Below are 20,848 nucleotides of genomic sequence, written 5' to 3' on the forward strand. Positions count from 1 at the left end.
ATAGTACTCATAGCCACTCAAGAATACATGAGACATCCGATCACTCATATAGGTATGAATCAAGTCAAGGATCCCAGTCTCTCTTTTGTCACTGCTAGGAAAGGGGATCTGGAAAACTTCCCCATAGCACATCCTCTGCATACATCAAGGTGATCAGAACTAAAATCTGGCACACCAGTGGTGATCTCCCGCAATGTACTCAAGGCCCCATGATACATGTGCCCCATCCTGCGGTGCCAAATCTCACACAACTTTGAACTGCTAGATCTATTGTCGGTCCTATCTCGGGTGTTGCTACTTAATGCCATCAGGGGTTGGAATGAGAACTTGTACACCTTGGCATGGCACACACTCATCACTCTAGCTGAAGAAGTTGGAGTTCCCCTAGGATATCTAAGCACCTGCCCTCTGTTGAATAACACATCATGCCCTCTGTCCTCAAGTGCTGAGACAGATATCAGGTTGTTATTCAATCCAAACACATATAGAACATCTGACACTTTCAACGGCGATTTGGGTCCCTTATCAAATGTCAATGTCGCCACACTGACTGCTCTAACAATGTTGTGATCACCAAATACTACCTCCATTTCAGTATCATCCTCTGAAAGCTCTGAGAAGTACTCTCTGACTCCTGTTGAGAAGCGCCACTATCAACATACCAAATGGTAGAAGATGCTCTACTAGTAGCGGGGAATGCACACTCCCTCTGAACCTGTATGGCAGGTGATCTTGCACTAGTGGCTTCACAAGCTATGAACCCAAACTCCCGATCAAAGCTCTTTGAGAAGCTCTCTATCTCTGTAGAAGTTGCCATGGGTTTGTCTCTCCCTTTCTTGTTCTTCTTCTCCAGACACACAACAACATAGTGTCCCAACTTTTGACAATTCCAACATTTGACTTTGGAATAGTCACTCTCCTTGTTCTGTTGTTTGCCTTTACCTTTGCCTTTGCCTCCACTGTTGGAAGCTTGCTTCTTTTCTCTACCCTTCTTGCCTCTTGCTAGCAATGCCACATTGTCATCATCCTCCACTTGTTTGGCTACCCCACAATGGTTCTTTCTGATCTCATTCTGAATGCAATCATCCCACAACCTCTCCCAATCGAGAAGGTTTTCTCGTGGAACAATGCCATCCACAAAATTCTCTCAAGTCTTGGGAAGACCATTCAAATCAATCCTCACCAACTCAGTGGGTGCAATGATCTCACCTACCACTGCCAACTCATCTCTCACTGAAGTGATCTTTGTGAGGTATGTTGTAGCACTATCAGTCTTAGCCATTTTAATGGCCTTCAGTTTTTCCTTTAGGACGATTTTTCTGTTTTCATTTGAGCTCTGGTAAAGACTGGTCAAAGTTGTCCACATCTCATGTGCATAAGTCTTTCCTCTCACATGAGGAATGATATGATCTTTGATTCCTTCTAGAATCAATCTTTTTGCCTTAGCATTCTTTTTGTTAAACTCTGTCAACTGTACAAGGTCAGTAGGTACTACCACTGGGTTCTGTGCGGTATTTACCATAATGCCCCAGACTTCTACTTCCTCAAAGATGCTCTCGATTCTCTCCTTCCATGCTCTGTAGTTGTTCTGCCCATCCAACCTGCCTTCCACTCTCAAACCCAAAGACATGTTTCACTATCCTACCAAACTGAAATTTTCAAATCTATGGTAAAGGTTTATGTTTTCTGTGTAAAAATCAACGTGCTGTGATTTTCACTTTGCTATCCCAAACTGCACTTTTCAGCCAACCAAGCTTTGATACCATGAAGAATTTCAACCCCCACTCTGGTTAAGAGTTTTCCTTATCACTCCATGCATTTAGTTTTAAATCAAAGCATGATAAAAAAATTCTAAAATCTAGAAATGACAATATTTTTTTAAAACACAAATTTAGAGACTTCACAGCCGCTGAAATCGCAGAAATAAAACACAGCAAAATTATGGCAGCCACACAAAGAAAATAACACAGTGATTTTTGGTCAATGTAACCTTAGAAAACCGCCCTAAATGCTAGGGAAAACAAGTTTGAGAGGCTCTTCTTTATTTCTAAAAAATGCTTTTACAGAGAAACTGAAATACACAATAAAAATTCCAACAACCACAAATTACAACTTATCTCGATTTTTGTGCTTGAACTCCACCTCAAAAATCATGCCAATCAGCAAACAGCCAAAGCAGAAGTTTTCCAACAATAAAACAACATTAAATGCTCTATGGCCTGATTCTCGAAAAACATGCCCAAAACTTGTACAAACCATATAGATTTTAGCAGTATGTTTGCCTCGAAAATCGTGCCCAAATCTACCTCAAAATTTGTGCCCTTGATGCTATCCCTCTTCCTTGATTTTTGTGTATTTCTTCTGTTGTACGATTTTGTCTTGGGATGAGTGCCAATTAATGTTGCTACCCAGATTTGTTGAAATGTTTTTTTGTTGCTCTCCTTCACTTCCTCACTGCTCAGAAATTTTCTCCTTGCGAGCCCTTCTCTTTCTCTCAAATGCTCAATGAAATAATGAATTGATCTTTTTCTCTTCTCTTCGCCTTTTACTCTCTAAATCACCTTTTGAGTTACCCTAAAATCTAATGGTTGAGATTCATTTAGATATAGGGATGAAAATAAATGTACATTGAATTCTCACTTTCTATTTTTTAGCTCACCCACTTAAATAAAAATCCACTTAGCCATTTATTTCCATAGTCACTTTTCACTTTCTAATTCTTCATTGACTTTAATAAAGTCACTTTTAAATTAGAATGTAACTTTACCACTTATAAAGTCACTTTTAAATTAGAATGTATCTTTACCACTTATAAAATCACTTTTAAATTAAATTGACTTTACCACTTATAAAGTCACTTTAGGAGAAAAGTACAAATAAATTTGGATACTTTTTCCTAGGCCAAAAGATCAAAGCCTTAGGGAACCACTTCTCCTCTGGTACCCAAATTTTAACATTTTATTTTTAGTTTTTAATGTAATTTGACTGAGTCAAAATGTTTAAATAACATAACAACATCTCTTCCATACTAGGTTGGAGAGCGCCTCTCAGCGCATTTAATTGTTTTATAGGATATTTGAGAGTGATTCCAACCTCATCCAAGCTCATATTGAGAAAGTAGAATTTCTTATCTCATTCACAATTTAACAAACTTTAACAGTTTTCAAGATTTCAAGATCGATTGCTTCATTCTCATTGGATTTTATAAGTATGAGGGTCTGGGATTAGTATTTAATCGGATCACCAAGCCCTTTATGTAGCCCGAAGTTGGTGGCTCTAATTGTTGAACTCCTATGTCATACATAGCCTTAGCAAAAACATACCCTTCACTCAAGCCAAAATCATTGATTACGCATGTTGAGCTTTTTCTACCATATTTCAAGGCTTGGATTAGGCTATTTCATCAAGATTGGATGGTGTTGACTGATGTCCTTAGAGGATCAAGGTAGAGGCAAAGGCTAAGCCAAGAGGTAGAGGATCATACTAATTATGACAATCCCAATATAAGTGATGGTAGAACATTACTTGTGATTTAAAGGCTCTTAATCATTTATACATGTAACATAATGTTTTCTTGCAAAGTTCCAACATAATATGCTATTTATAAAATCGCACATTATTATTATTATTATTATTTCACTTTTCAGTGTTTCCAAATTTTTGAGGGGTCACATTTCCAACACGTTTATGTTTCAGAAGCTCATACTCATTTCCCCATATCATGCAACTTAGGCACCAATGCATATCTGATTTTACCAATTAAGTACTAGACTAGATTTTCAAATTTCCATATTTGAGTTCCATGAATCTCAAATCTTGCATCTACTTTCAGATATAATCATTAGCATATACATAGCAACTTCAAATATATTCACCATACGAAAACAAAACAAAATAATTGTACAAATATTGTTTCCATATTTTAAGTATTCTAGAAATGAGTTACCCTTGTATACACCATTCTCCGTTGGCACTAACTACCTATTGAGTGGTCTCACATTAGTGAATAGGTTGCATCATATTCACATCATATTTTATTAGTTAGTCATTGGACTGCATTTTCAATTTTCTATATTTGAGTTCCACGAATCTCAAATCTTGCATTTACTTTCAATCTTTCAAAAGACAATTTCCAAGTTGTGTATATAGCAACTACAAATATATTCATTGTGTATTCTATATTCATAAAAATAGCTCAAATGATGCTAGAGTATTGTAGGAGTGGGTTAACCTTGTACGCCCATTCTTCGTGACCCCCTTCATTGGAAAGGAGTCATCTTAGAGAATTTATGTATGATCAAATAGTTTGTCAGAGGTATATAGAACAACAAAGATTCGAAAGCATCTTTGTTTTTTATAGAAAAGGAAAATGCATGCAACCTTTAGTTAAGACACTTTCACCTTTCATTTGGGTACGATCTCAGCTTTTAAATCAAAGTTATAAGTCCCAATTTCCGCAGAGATGACATTGTTAGAATAATGTTGACTCTCTTAAAATTTGGAGCCCAAGCAGCGACATTAACACTTATTGCCTATTGATGGAGGAGCATTATATATAAATATATCTTGGACCAATTAATGCATTCTTCTTGTCGTCTCTTTATTTTTTAGCACTGAAATATAAGATGCATTTTCAAGGAAAACAATGTATTTTCATAATGCTTGCCAACCCTCAAAATAGAAGACAAATGCTATTCAAGAAAAGGCAAGAGAAACATACAAATGACACTAGTGCAACAAAAGATAAAGCAGAGATGACATTGTTAGAATAATGTTGACTCTCTTAAAATTTGGAGCCCAAGCAGCCACATTAACACTTATAGCCTATTGAGGGAGAAGCATTCTATATAAATATATCTTGGACCAATTAATGCATTCTTCTTGTTGTCTCTTTATTTTTTAGCACTGAAATATAAGATGCATTTTCAAGGAAAACAATGTATTTTCATAATGCTTGCCAACGCTCAAAATAGAAGACAAATGCTATTCAGGAAAAGGCAAGAGAAACATACAAATGACACCAATGCAACAATAGATGCTATGTCATACATTCCCATTGGATAAAGGAAATTGACCTTACTCATGCAACATAAATTTTGATGAACTTATGAGTTATGGAAAATTAGTCTGCAGCTCTCCTCAACATAAAACAAATGCAAATTGCATGCAAAAACCCCTGAAATCCTACTACTAGGAGGGTTGCTTGACACCTTGATGACGAAAGTAGTCGTATGAGTATTGTTGATCCAAGCATAGAAACAAATAGTTATGCGCAGACCACCTCAGCAACTCTGTTTAAGATAATGTTGACTCTCTTGAGATTTAGGGCCAAGGCAGACATGATGGCACTCGTTGCTTATTATAGAGGGAGGAGTATTAAATATAATTACAGCTTGGCCCAATGATGCATTCTTCTGAATGTCACTTTATTTTTAGTAATGAAATATAGGATATATTTTCAAGGAGAAGAACATAGTTTCATAACGCTTATTGAACTTCAAAATAGAAGACAAATGTTATTCAGGGAAAGGCCCAGACAAACATACCAATGCCGCTAGTGCAATAATGGATGATATGTCATACATTTACATGGGGAAAAAATCAACCCTACTCAAATTAATAGCAAAGTGCATGCAAAAACCACTGCAACCCCATTACTAAGAGTGGTTACTTGGAGCCCTAGCTAGCCAAAATGATCATGTGACTAACATTAATCATGTGACTAACAATGATCATGCACAGAGTCCATAGCTCTCGTAGATATAAACAGGTGCAAAGTGCATGCAAAAACCACTACAACCCCACTACTAGGAGGGTTACTTGAACCCTGGCTAGCCAAAATGATAATGTGACTTGCATAGTGACCCATCTCACCACACATAAAGCATTTTATCTTCGAGACGTCCTTCTTTCGCCTCCGTTGCTCCTATTGCCCCTTCGATGCAAGGGTTGCATTTTCGAGAAGAACATAGTTTCATAACGCTTGTTGAACTTCAAAATAGAAGACAAATGCTATTCAGGCAAAGGCCCAGACAAACATACAAATGTCGCTAGTGCAATAATGGATGATATGTCATACATCTACATGGGGAAAAAAACCGACCCTACACAAATTAATAGCAAAGTGCATGCAAAAACCACTGCAACCCCACTACTAAAAGTGGTTACTTGGAACCCTAGCTAGCCAAAATGATCATGTGACTAACATTAATCACGTGACTAACAATGATCATGCCCAAAGTCCATAGCTCTCGTAGATATAAACAGATGCAAAGTGCATGCAAAAACCACTGCGACCCCACTACTAGGAGGGTTACTTGAACACTAGCTAGCAAAAATGATCATGTGACTTGCTTAGTGACCCATCTCACCACACCTAAAGCATTTTATCTTCAAGACGTCCTCCTTCCGCCTCTGCTGCTCTTGTTGCCCCTTCGATGCAAGGGTTGCATTCTCATCCTCCTCCTTGGGCTTCGACCCCCTGTTGTTGCTTCCGTCAAACTTGCACTTGACTAGATGTCTCCTCAACTCTTCCTGCTTGAGAACTGCCCACATATTATCCCAGTCGGGCAAAGCTGCCCTGCCCAGGATGCTCTGGACAAAGACTTGCCACTCTTCTGAGACTAAGTTTAGGGCAAGTCTCACCATCTTGAAAACTTGAGGTGTAGACCCCACAGTTGCTAACTCATCCCGAGTCTCCTGAAGCTTTGTGGGGAACAGATCTATGTGCTCCCCCTTCTGCATCGGTGCAGATCTCAATTTCTGCTCTAAGTACATCTTCCGCTGCTCAAAAGACCCTTGATATACCGTAGACAACGCATCACACATCTCCTTAGCAATCCCTCTGCTAGCTATGTGACAGACTACATTATCCTTCACTCTGTCGAGGATCATTCTCTTTGCCTTCGTCATTTCTTACTTGTAATTCTTCAGCGGATCTGGATCTCCAGGCTCAGCCACCACATTTTCGACATATGTCTTGAGGGAATGCTCATCTAGAAGGAATGACATGCTTGCCTTCCAGATGACATAGTTGGATGCTTCGTCCAATCTATCTAGATCCCTCAAACCACTAGTTGCCATCACTGCCATGAAAATTGTCGAACTGCTCCCCTTTGCTTCTCACTGTTGTTGCTTAGCCAATAAGAACACGGACTTCTTGGCGGGAAGTCAAATAAGGAAAAATTCCCTCACTATGCTTCTCTTCTCTCTTCTCATGTCTTTCTGCCCAGCAAAACGACCTGCAGAAAAACTGCGTCCCACCTGCTCTTCCTTACAATGAGGCTCAACATTGCTCCCTCTGCCACAGCAAGGTTTCAATGTGGAAGCCCTTCTATCTGTCAACTCAGTCAGAGAGAGATTGCCTCAAAATTCAGCCCTCCAGCTTGGACTGCGCAAAACCCTATGGGGATTCGAACTGTTGCCTCCTGCAACTATTTCGATCTCCTTCTCTGCTCAGCGTTGGGTTCTCTGGCACTGTTCTTCTTGCTTCACCTGCACTCCTCTAATACCATGTGAAAATTCCTTAAACCCAGGAATTCCTACTGCAACACTGATGATATTTCTTCTACTTGTTAGATTTACATGAACAAGTTATTTGCAGTTTCCTACAGCAAACATCGAAATACATACATTGCAGCCTACACCATTTAATTAATATGCCAAAACAAGAAACCGAACAATAGAGAAAGATATACACAAATGACAGTTGTTTTTGGACAAATGTCCCCGGACAAAACCCAATGTAGGAAAATCAGCGCAGCAGATCTAAGGGTTTTTATTATTAAGCTGAAGTATTTCTGAATACAACTACTAGATGCCTCCTCAGCAATCCAGTTACAGAGAAAATCACTTAGCAGAAGAGACTGGTGAGAATACCTCACTCTACACTACAAGTCTCAGTTAATCCAGCAGTTGAACCAACGAGTTCCCCGGCTACTTTTGCGTTGCCCCTGTGTGGGCCTTGCGTCAGCCTCCAAAGCCTTGTGTCAGTTCAACTGAGAATCGATTTGCTCTCATAAGCCTTTTCCAGCCCTCCCGGCTTAGAAACGTTAGCCTCCTCAGCAAACTCAGACTTCTGCGTTGGAGGCCTCTACATTGCTCTGTGTGGGGACTGATTGCCCTTCCTGTCTTTGTGTCACCCTCTCTGCCCTCTGTGTTGCCTCCTTTGTGTGTCTCTCTGCCTCCCTGTTGAGTATTCTTGGCTCCGGAGAAGATCCTCCAGCCAAAACTCAGTCCGCCCCTCTCTACGTGATCACTACAAATCACTGCATTGCTTATAGCTTCAACAATTCGATCTCACTGATCAACTCTCTATGTCTCTTCCAAATGACCCTCTAGCCTCCTTAAATAATCTTCTCGTTCACATTCAACAACCCAGATTAGAAGCTAATCAATGGCTTAAGATCATTTCTACTTGATCCTCGTCTTCTTCTAGAAGTTACACCCACAGTTCAATTAATACCCATTAATTATTTTATTTTCTTAAGTTTAGACTTAGGGTCCCATTAAAAATAATTAATTATTTTAATAAAAAAAATTCTGGGTGGAATTTTCCAAAACGCTTTATGGGTTCTTTGGAATACATGTGCCTAAGCCTCCCTACAAAATTTGAAACTTAGAGCACATCCGATGCTACTAGAAATCAATGAATTTATCCTGATAAGCCACACCTTTTGCACATCGAAGTATAAAAGTTGCAAGATTGCCTCTCTTTGACCTAGAAGGCTAGCGAAGCAGTATTGAGGCCTCCTTGACCAAGAACCAAAGGTCGTCAACCTTATTCATCATAGACTCCATTCTCCCAAGGCTAACGCACTGATCTACCAAAAGGTGGTCACCTTAAACCAACTTCTTTCACCTTTTCCTAGGTCTAGCCAAATTTGGTCACCTACGACATCATTTTCCTGATGAACTATCCCTCCAAAAAGTTTGATCTCCAAGCCCCTCCTGCATTGGTGTTTCTGCAAGACCTCCTCCAAATTTGAGGCCATTCCGACAGTGGAGCTGTGAGAAAAGACAAGCCCTAGCTATGAGATTAAACTTTGTCCTAACATCCCCAACGCTAGCACTTTATTGCATCAATTCAACACCTTTAAGTGAAAATTCTTTATTTGATCCTTTCCCCCATCTTGTCTAAGGTAAGAACATCATTGGTTGCCATACTCTTTCCTCCTACCCTAGGCAGAGTCCACTCAGTCATGTGTGGTCTCGTTCCTTTAAAAAGACAATTCTTCAAGAACCATCAGGGTTACCAATTTCAATAAGGATTTTAGGGATTAGGAAACTCTTTCACAAATTATATCCCCTAAACCTGAAGCCTCAAATCCTCTCATTCCTCTCCTAGAAGTCATTGTACCTTGCTTAGAAAGCAAGCAAGCTCCATCTTTCAAGCTCTTCTGGAAAGGGAATTATTTGGGTCACTCCATATCCATTCATTGACTTATCCTTCATCGGTGACTCCATAATATATCAAGTCTCCTCTCATCAATGAAAGTTCGTAAATAGTAGGGAGCCTTAGCTAAGGTGACAGTGGGCTACGTATCCATTTGTTGCCCCTGGTCTAGCATTTGCCCTTTATGGATCCCCTTTAGGTCCCTTGCTAGTTTGAGCCATAACATCTTGGCGTTGTTGCCGAGGACATAGAACGTGTGTTTTGTTCCCTATACGACATGTTGACATATCATTATTGGCGACTCCATTGGAAGAACAAAGCCCTAATTCTTCATTGAACTTTAAGGTCAATGCTTGCAGGGTGAAGCAAGCATTTTTCTAGACATCTTTAATTCACCCTAACGACTCCTACATATTTTTCATCCATACCTAAAATAGGTTGTCTTTCTTTGATAAATTTCCTGCTTTGGACATTGTTAGCATCCCCGGGCATCCTAATCATGTCGCGAGAAGGATGGTACATGGGGTGCCTGTGTTTGATGGTGATCCACTCTCCGCAGTTGACCACAGAAATATTTAATGTGCATGCTTCAAGAGAGAAGGTTGTCCACCAAGATGTCCTTATGTTATTGTTCATGGGATATCTTGGTGGCCATAACTCATGGTTGCATGATAATGAACCTAAGAGCATCTCATCTATTCAAGAGCTCATTGATGGCTTTCTTAGACATTTTCAAGTACATCCTGCATTAAGCATCCAAGAGAAAGACTTCATCGAGCATCACCAAGACATTAAGAATCTAGGTAATAAGCAAGAAGACGAGTCCTCTTTGGCTCTACATGATGAAACTAATGACTTTGAGGACACGTGTTGGAAAGGATGAATTTATGAAAAGTGAAATTGAGACCAACCTCACATTTTCAAGGATATTACTCCCGATGAATCATGTTTTGAAAACCCTAAGAAAGATGATCCCATTAGCCCCTTGGATCATCTAGATTCTGTTGTTGACATCTTTATATTTTGGTTGCAACATAAGATCTCATGGACTAGATTACATTCTTTTCTTACCTCTTCTCACATAATCATCCATGTGAGGGAATCATATTTTCCCACCTCCCACCCACAGCACCTTCCATGTGTTTGGGTTTTGCATTCGCTTTGGGATTTGCTATATGAGTAATCATATAGGCAGCATATTTATATTGACTTTAGGTTGCACTACCTTTAAGATTACACTTAATAATGGCTTTGTCATATGCATGTTAGGGTAGGATGCATTGCATGCTCATTTTTGCATTAGAACTAGCGTCATATGATTTTTCTCATGGTAGATAGCTGCATATTTGCATATTTTCTTTTCTTTTTATTTTATGGCCTAACATGTATCGGAAGCATGTTGCCCCGTTTTCTTCCATATATTAGATGTGCAAGTGACAGGTCTACGGTGACCAAGAGATTGCTGGAGTTCTCGTGACCTCCCATTCGAGTAGGTTTGCCCACTTTTACGAGAGATCACATCCCAGTTGGAGCCAAATGTTACCCACCATTTTCTAGGTGATATCCCTAAGAGAAAAAATTTTTGTCCAAGATGGTCCTCAGTTAGCAACCCTTTGCAGCCACCAGCTAACTCATTGTACCATTTCTCTGCCACCTGAGCCAACCATGTAGTCCCTCGCCCATCTGACATGATCATATGTTCGAATGTGGGCCTCTCGAACCTAAAAGGTCCTTGTCATTTGGTAATTGAGTATTGTAGTTTACTTATCATGGACACTTCTGGGCATGGATTATTGGGAGCATTCAGTGGAAAGAATGGATTAGGTCTGTACCCTTGTCCCCTAGACCCCTTTGGATATTAACCTTGCATTCTAGTCCCATGGGATCTCTTTTACTGACCATTTAGCTTTAGGGATGGTATTTCATGGGCAACCCCGACTTTGGTTGCATGGTCCCGCTCCCTTATCTGCTCATATTATCCCCTTTCCACTCATTATTACCCTATTCATCATTTCTCCCGCATGGGTCCACATTTCTCTACTGGGTCCACATAAGGTTAGCTCGTCCCTTCCCCTTGCCCACACCTTGGGTCATGGCCTTTAATGAAGCCCGAAGGTTGTTGCAGCTAAAAGAAAGATAAACGCATATTTGGCCACATTCAACAAGAAAATGTACCACAAAATGCAAAAGATGGTCGGGACAAACACATTTAGCACGTGGGCAGAAGCTAATACATGAGTTCTACCCCATTATCATGGCCACCACCCTGGTTCCTGGAGGTTCTATGAACCTCCTTAATCATATAGGAACCCATGATTGTCCCAAACTCTAGTGGGCAATGAACCGCCCTACCTTTAAAGGGGATATTCACTGTTATATCTTATACATCATGCTATTACCCCTTGAGCCCCGAGGAGTTAATCAAAGAAAATCATAAAAAAGCATATAAAGAAGGGTGGAAAAATCAAGATCGGGTCACCTCATGTACCATGATTTCTCCCTCCTATAAATTATAAACCCAAGTGTGGGATTCCCTCTTATTAGCTACTTTTGTACCCCAGCATGTGACCCAAGGTTGCCCCTTTTCATCACCCTACTTCATTCACCTATCTGTCACATGCCACCACCTTTTGAAGAATGTACCTTAAACATATTATCCCCTTTAGAAGTAGAAACTACCTAATAAGATACTTGGTTAACCCCATTTGGAATTTAGGAGACACTGACACATCCTGAAGCCCACTATGGAAGGGCAGGCCATTATGAAGTCCCCACCTGTGGTCCATGATTGGTAAGCTCATTTACTCGATTTCTCTAATGACTTGTTGCACTAGGGGGCGCATTGGATCTTATACAGGATTGCAAATGGTCTCCATCTTGGGTTTGGTTTAAGGTGACCACCCTCAAATCCTCTCATCTCTCTCCTAGAAGTCATTGTGCCTTGCTTAGAAAGCAAGCTCGCTCCATATTTCAAGCTCTTCTAGAAAGAGAATTATTTGGGTCACTCCATATCCATTCATTGGCTTATCCTTCATCGGTGACTCCATAATATATTGGGTCTCCTCGCATCAGTGAAAGTATGTAAATAGTAGGGAGCCTTAGCTAAGGTGACAGTGGGCAAGTGTTCATATGTTGCCCTTGGTCTAGCATTTGCCATGCTCTGCCATACTTCAATGGGTTGAAGTTAAGGGTTATAAGACTGAGTTCCTTCAGCCAAATGGACTGCACACTCAGTTTATTTGAGGTCAAAGTTCCATTCAAAAGAGTACGAGTTTCCTTCTACCTAAAGGGCCGAGTCACTATCCTTTCTCTTGACCAACTTCAGACTATTAAAGGGCCGAGTTTTTACTGTTTGGGGAGCGCACTTTTTCCTGTACGTTGCTGGCTGAACGTATTTCATAAGGGACTGAGTTTAAAGTTCTTTCTTGGCTCAGTTAGACGCAGAGACCAAGACACCCATTCCTGTGCATATTTATCAGTCCACAGGTTACACATTTTCCAGGAGTGTTGAGTTTCATGGAGACATTGTACAACTGCTTCTTCACATAAAGATATAACGCTGATGGGATCACTCTCTTGGAGCATTCACTACTGATAATGCTCAGAGATTCAGCTTATTCTGAAGAATGCCTAGCTGAGCCATTTATACCAGGTTCCACTGTTATTTTTCGAAGTTGTAATTCTGTCATGTATTTAATGAAAGTCTGAATATTGTTGGACCTGTGTTGTATGAATCTGGGCTGATATTTAATAAAGGAAAAGTGATTTTTATATGCTGTCATGTGGTGTTAATCTCTCCTGAGTTGTTTGCTGTTATTCACTGTAGTTTGGAACCCTCATTTGGAAAACAGTTATTATTGTGTACGACTGTTTGGGAATAAGAATTTTTCAAATACACCTACAGCAGTATGCTCACAACATGTTTGACAATATTTCTCACTGAAAAGGTTCATTAAAATCTCAGAAAATTTAGTGGTCATTTTGGGGCATTTCCAAGTGGGAATTTTACAATCATTCACCCAAGCTAATCTCATGAAGTTGATGAGCCTAGAACAACAAGCAGTTTGATGCAGGCATTCTATTTAGAAGAGATGACATGAAGACAATAAAAAAATAGAGTTATGATACGCTATTCCCTTGTTACAATACAAAAAAACATAAATTGATTGAGACTCACATCAAAACCTTTAAGAATTAGAATTATATATTTTATTACTGGTCTAAATAAGTACATTACCTTCACTACAATGTCTGATTTTGCTTCTACCAAAGAATCCCTCAAATTTTGAGCTTGGGCGGGACCCTGCCATTAAAAACATATAGGTCATGCAATGCAGAAGTTAAAAAGATACACTTGAATACATCATCCTGCATGAAAAAGAATATATGGAATATAAAGATGCTTGAAAGTTTAACCCCTTACCATCATACAAAGTTCAAACATAAAAGAATAAAATTCTAATAGATTTTAGAATATTTATTTGGAGAATAGTGAAAATATATATGACAGAAACGTTTGCAATTATAAAAGAAAACTTATATTCCTAGAATGCTAGTTAGAGACCAATAGCCAACAAAGTTCACCTTTTCTACTCGTTTTCATAATCTTCTTCGTTTCTTCCATATGCACAATTTAAATTTCACTCGTGACCTCTTGAAAATTGTTATGTTTTTATCGTTAACTCATCCACTAAAATTATTTACTGCCTAAACGTGATCCATTATTAGCATTTATATTCTTCATTTATTGCAGATACGTTATCTTTATATTCTAATCAAAAAAAGAATTTATAAGCACACATCATATTTATCATGTGCATTTCGGCTATCATGTTCTTAAAAAAAACACTAATTTTAGTAACTACGTTTGAGTGCAATGGAGAAGCATTTACTTAAAATATCAACAGCCTTTTTAATGTTTGCTAGTCATAACCATACAGTCTCATGTGTTCCTTTAGTGGCCATATAATCACAAATCTGTATTTAATAGTCTTACAATATTATCAACCACTTGACCATTCCAACTTGACATACTTGATATTCAATTTCATACTACACATACTCAACAATGTGGAAAAGTGTAAGAAAAGTACAAGACTTTATCATCAATTACTCAAGCTGCATGATTATGCACAAAAGCAAAGGATGGAGAATGCTCTAAATACTCACAAGAACAATGAGTATTAATTGCCAAACACCAGTCAAACAAGTTTTTTTAAAAAAGGATCCAAGTGTGTGGCCAAATGCTATACTCAACATACTTGCCAGTCATTCACTGATATGGTCATTGGTGATTATGTTTTGATATGGTATCACAGCCTCAAAAAGTAGCCAATGGATAGAAATTTTTAATATTGTTGTTTTACACAACAAACATCTATACACAAGACCAAACCACCTAAGGCCTATACTTGGCGACAAATTTTGATTTCCACAATTATATATAGCTTTCAAAAGTGTCATATAATACAATTGTGATCCATGTAAGCATTATGTCCATAGAAACTTTCAATATTGTTGTTTTACAAGAAAAACATCTATACCCAAGACCAAACCACCTAAGGCCTATACTTGGCAACAAATTTTGATTTCCACAATTATATGATATATCTAGCTTTCAAGAGTGTCAGAATACAATTGTGATCCATGTAAGCATTATGTCTTGCCTTACCTTATCTAGTTTGTTTAAGTACGGAGCCAAGTTATTCTCACCAGTAGCTATGTTTTTAAGACGGTAAGATAGCATCAGAAATAGCCAAAGGATAGAAACTATTGATAACTATGGCTTTACTGCACAAACATTTATACCTAGGACCAACCACACATAACCTGTAAGGGGTGACTTCAACAATTATCTCTACCTTCTTAGATGGTCCTAGAATATAAATATGTTCTATGAGCATAATGCCCTGTTTTAGAACTAAATCACTCAATGACTTCATGATTTCTCTCATGTACTCTACTCTTTTTTTCCTGCCAAACATGGCTAACAGCATATTCCAAAATCCCTTACCTGATTACAATATTACCTAAATGGGAAAAATATCAAATGCTCCTCTCTATCAAATTATTCAAGCATAGATCTAGCATATGATTGTGATCTATATAATCATGGCGTCTTGTATTAGACCTAAATCCCAAAGTGACTTTACAGCCTCTCTCATGCATTCTTCTCTATATCCATGTTTACACCTACATCCGCCCTCTACAAAGTACCCTAGCAGCCCTTCATTCTAGTCGTATCCCCCCCAATCATGTCACATTCAATATCAGGCAAGCAATTCAGGAGTTGAATACCAACAAGGCCACAAAAAAGGAGTGATTATGGGTCAAATTCTTCAAACATGGCTTACATTCTCCTGTTGATGACACTACTAACTTATTTAACCATGTTGCTTGCTCCGGGTTTCTACTAACATGGTCCCAACTCCCACTGTACCATTCACCCAATTCACAAATCATAGTTCAGTGCTCATTTGAACAATTACCAGATGATCATGGTAAGCCACACATTCTATAAGCTCCATGCCAATGGCCCTCATCTACAATTATCAAAAAGCCTAGAGAGGACACATCTTTAAGCCAATGGATAGGCAAGCTTCCAACCAAAGCCCAAAGCCCGAATCATGTTCACACCCTTTGAGCCCTCATTGAGCAGGCGAGACATCACTCTTCAAAATTCTTATGTTGTTTTCTTATCATTCAAAAGGCATTTGACTCGATTTTGAAGGAGATATTATTCCCGTGGCTTAGGGGCATTGGGGCCTTGGAGATTTTTATCACAACTATCAGATGTCTCCAATAGACCTCCTTGGCTACCTCCCCATAACAAATTAAGTGTCAAATTTTATCAATAACAGCATTCAGGTGCAGCAAGGGTATCGTCTTACCCCTACATTATTTCCCATCAACACAGATGAGCTAGTCTCTTCCCTTCATGAGCATATCTAGCCAAATTGTCTCCTTCACCGGGTATTGATCTCCATTATCCTTTTGCAAATGCAGTGGTCCACTTGGCCTCCACCACAAAGGCTTTGCAAACACATTTCGATAGCTTATCCTGCTTTTGTGATCTTCAATTGTTAATGGCAACTTGGGTAAAACCAAGGTTATGATCTACAAATTGAAGGAGGTCCTCTGAAACAACCACTTCTTTCAAGGAATGGAGATTAAGATAACCACAGCTTACACATACTTGGGGTTCAATTCTCAAGACCTAAATCTGATTTGAGGAAGGCACTCCAACTACCAATCAACAAGGGCTACAAGTCCCTCACTCTTGTAGAGAGATAGGACAAGATAATTTTATTTATGTCCAGCAAGTGGATCCAAGGGACTCTGTTGGCAGCAGTGCCAAAAGGTCTCCCATAAAAGGCAAGATGCAAAATGCAGAGTCTGGTAGAATAGAAAATGAGATCTAAGCCAAGGCATGAGCAACCCTCGATCTCAAACCCAAAAACCTACATCAAAGTGGAGATGCATAGGGGAAGAAGATTCAAGGACAAGGAGAACCCAAAGTAAGGAGGTAGGTCTGTCATGGAGTAGACCCATCTCTCCTAAAGTCCAAGGTCGAATTAAGGAAGCTCAAAATAGTAAGATGTCCAAAAGGAAATATGGTGGGTTGTTTGGACCATCTACTGCGCTACTATCTAGAAAAGGTAGCTCGTTGCTAAGGCCTAGGGGATCTCATCCATCTCCTAGGAAGGGATCTAATCCAATCATGTTGCTAAAATCTCATGAGACAAGGCAAGGCCGCACGAGTCCACATTGGTCTGGAATTTAAAGTTATGCTCATAGCAGGGTATCTCTTAGTGCCCCCATAGAAGGGCAGCACTGTAAAGAAAGAATTGATCTATTATGTAGAGTTTGGTCAAATAGGGAGCTAAAGAATATGGGCTCAGAGCTTGATGGTCCCCTATATGTATAAGGATAAGCATCGTTGTTCAAAGAATCTAAAGAAACTAATGAGGGTCTAGGTCCCATGAATAGGCAATGGAACCTCCCCTTGATATCATGATATATGGGCAAATGGAAGATGAAGTGCTCCTCCGTCTTGACCTCCTAGCATATAGCTAGCAAACCCTGACAAATCGATTAATCTGTTGGTCCATCTCTACCCAAAGCTTATGACAACCCACTCTTAACTAGCTAAAGGGAATGCAAAGAGAATGCACCCAATGGTGGAGTGTATATTATGGTCAAACTATGAGTCGTTCTCTAAGCTCCAAGAAGTGCTCAGTGTAGAAAACTATCTTTGGGCATAGAAAACTATCTTTGGGCATAACCCACCATGAGGGTTAACCCAAGCGATCTAGATAAACTATGTGTAAGTGTCATCCCTAATGATCATTTTCAACTCTTGTCTAGTGAGAGCAGGTGGCCAGGTGCATCCAAGGAATATCTAAACAAAGGGAGATAGTCCATCTGAATGTCCACTAACTTTAAAAGATCTTAAATCCCTGCCAACCAACCTCAAGCTCAACCCAAGGGCTAGAGAGAGCGATGGTCTCCAAAGAGAAATAGGCCAAGTATGGATATCGATCTTGCCATTTCATTGAGTTAGTTAAGCTCCAAATCCAATGCAGAAATGAGACCAATCTGAACATTGTCTCAAGTTAGAAGGGTCGAGCCCAAAACTTTGCTAGGATGATGTGTTGAGGGATTGTGTGCTTGCAACTAATGATGCATCGAAGGAGAAGGGTCTTGACTCTATCAGTTGAGGCCCAACCAAACTAAAGTAAGAAGGTCCCCAAATCTCTAAGCCATAGAGACCAGCGGGTCAAATAAGAGAACCCATGAGGGGCATCTTTGATGAGATGTCTTCAAAATGGTGTTGAAATCATTGCCTCTTGAGGAGGGCTAAGGATCCGTAATTTTTACTGATCCAACGTCGAAGAGACAGTCTCAAACTAAAGCAAGATCCTAAGAATTGCATAACAAAGTATGTGTACTAGTTGGTGTTCCCTATCTCCTCCCCTCTTAAGAAAGGATGAAGGTCCTAAATCTTCTTCAACCTGTTGAAGATCATAACCTTGGTTCTACCCAAGTTGACCATCAACTACCAAAGGTCACAAAAGAAAGAGAGAGTGTTTTCAAGTTAACCATCAACTACTGAAGGTCACAAAAGAGAGAGTGTTTTCAAAACCATTACTAACATAACAAAGACAGACATCATGGACAACATTCTAAAGCCCACAACTCTTTATGGTATCGAGGTTTGGGATGTAGTCTAGTAGTGTGGGACTAGGCCTTGACAAAGAGCGTTTAGGTCCTCATTCTCCACTAAATCATCAAAAGTAGTGTTGTGAACATCTCGATAACATCCTAATTTTATCTCGAATTTTTTGGCCTAGCTGATGTTTGTCGATCTTTAAAGATATTTTTATGGTATTTTAATTTTGTCGATGTATGCCGATTTTTTATCGATATTTTCCCAATTTTTACGATTTTTTGGTTTTCCAGACCCTTGCCAGTTTTTTTCCCGATGCTGATATTTGCAACATTCATCAAAAGCAAGAAAACAATTCCCCAACCTACCATTCAAGTAGAGTTCATGACACACCCTTTTAGTAATGAGACCATTTTCTGATAAGTTTCACTCTTGTACCATGTCCAAATATTTGCTAACTCAATTGTTGACAGGGATTGTTATATATGTTATGAAAACCGAACCATTCACCAAATCAATCCACCCCCATAAACCAAAATCAAACAAAATCTGGAAACATAATCAAACCACGACCAACCAAACATAAAATACAAAAAATATCCATGTTCATTCATGCTAATCCAAATCATTATACACAAACATGCAAATTTTCTCACGTACATAGCAAGGGTGCATATACCCAAAATAGCATTGAGTGCAATCCATATCTAAACCAAAATACATCAACAAAGAGGCTCTAAATGGCCCAAGAAACTTAGCTCAAAAATTCCAAAATCCAAATTGCTCAAATGAATTGTTAGAGTACAATGGAGGGTGGGGACCTCTTTAATAAGTATTGGGTGAGCCTAGTGTCAAGTTTAATGTTTTAATTTCTCTATGTTATTGATCTTTTTTAAATTAAGTTCAAGTAATCCCCATCATTGATCATACAATTATCGACAAAACTAGTTAGTTTCAACATTAATGACGAATTCTAGTACAAAACCAACCTTTTCTAATTCAGAACATTTAAATAAAGTAGCACAACCCTAGAACCAATCAAACTTGCCAATTTTTCCAAAATCAGTCCAATTTTGTTAACATTGATCATTATCATTATCTTGTCACTATTTCTAAATAGTCATTGCTTCGACAAACCCTCTCCAGTGAGTTCACTACTAGTTCACAAAGGCCACATCTCAACTATAGTCCATTGATATATCGATGCACTACCCCCATGGCCAACTCCTATTAGGATTATTTGAGAGGATATCTGCAACCGATAAAATCAGATACATGAATCATTCCCCAATTGATTTGAGTCCAATATGGCCACTTCATGGAGTTGAGGGAAAGTCGCATTGTTCAAACTCCGTACACACTTCCTCATTGAATAGATGCTCTTAGGATTATTGAGACCAGTTTCAAGTTGGATATCACTTGCTTCAACTCAAGGTCAATCATCACATCACCATAAATATGCTATCTTCAAGGGGCGAAGATCAAGTTGCACTTCATCATTCCCTACCCCATCTACTATGATATTCGGTGATGGCTTTCATAGTAACACTTTTTAAGGGGGTTGCAGAACTTCCTCTCCACCTTCTTCTAGTATCCAAACCAACTATGTTTGGCCTTGCTCACGAGGGAGGACCTTGGACTCTATTCTTACTCACTCCAACCACCCCTTTAATAAGATACTACCAGGATGATTACATCTTTCTTTAAGGTGATCCCAACAAATAAGAGTACCAAGAAGTAGGGAAGTGCCACCACCATAATAGCAACCAAATATATGACAAGACACAAGGCCCTCAACACTCTACTAGAGAGACTCCTCCTGCAATGTTGTTCCATTCTAAGACATTTCTCCAATTACCAAAAAGAAGTTAACTTCATATATCAACTATTGATTGCATCCTCTAGAAAGCAAAACATCATCTTCCTATCAAAAATTTCCTATCTACAACTTTGGATGTTAAGAGAGATCAATTAATGAGATTTCTACCCAAGGAAGAAGTTGTCCGTCCTTATCATCCTCAAGCGATGGCAACAAGGAGTCTTGAGATTGCCTTCCATGTTTCCCAATGCAAGGCATTCTTCCTATGTTTTTGGCTCTCAGCATTGCTAGAACATTTGTATTCCACTATTTGCTTATAGATCCTAGATCTTTTAGATTAGATATCATTTCATCTTGCTTTCTTAGAGCAACCTTTGCCCTCCCACTTTGTATCAACATTAATGTTCTTAGCAGTCTCGTTAACATCTTTTGGTCATTTGTTAGACATTGAATAAAATTATCTTAT

General features: G+C 39.0%; 1 pseudogene across 1 annotated transcript in view; it reads right to left on the minus strand.

The window, feature by feature from the left end:
* The window catches only part of LOC149180291 (ketol-acid reductoisomerase, chloroplastic-like), a 68,876-nt pseudogene that overhangs the window by 20,950 nt on the left and 27,078 nt on the right, over window positions 1–20,848 (minus strand). The window contains exon 3 of the transcript XR_016256908.1: window positions 13,632–13,697. The product of XR_016256908.1 is annotated as a ketol-acid reductoisomerase, chloroplastic-like (transcript). The remainder of the gene's footprint in view (window positions 1–13,631; window positions 13,698–20,848) is intronic.

This window comes from Pinus tabuliformis, chromosome 3_2, assembly GCF_031772625.1.
Source record: "Pinus tabuliformis cultivar Carrire ecotype Pingquan chromosome 3_2, CPIR1, whole genome shotgun sequence".
In the NCBI taxonomy this organism is placed as follows: Eukaryota; Viridiplantae; Streptophyta; class Pinopsida; order Pinales; family Pinaceae; genus Pinus; species Pinus tabuliformis.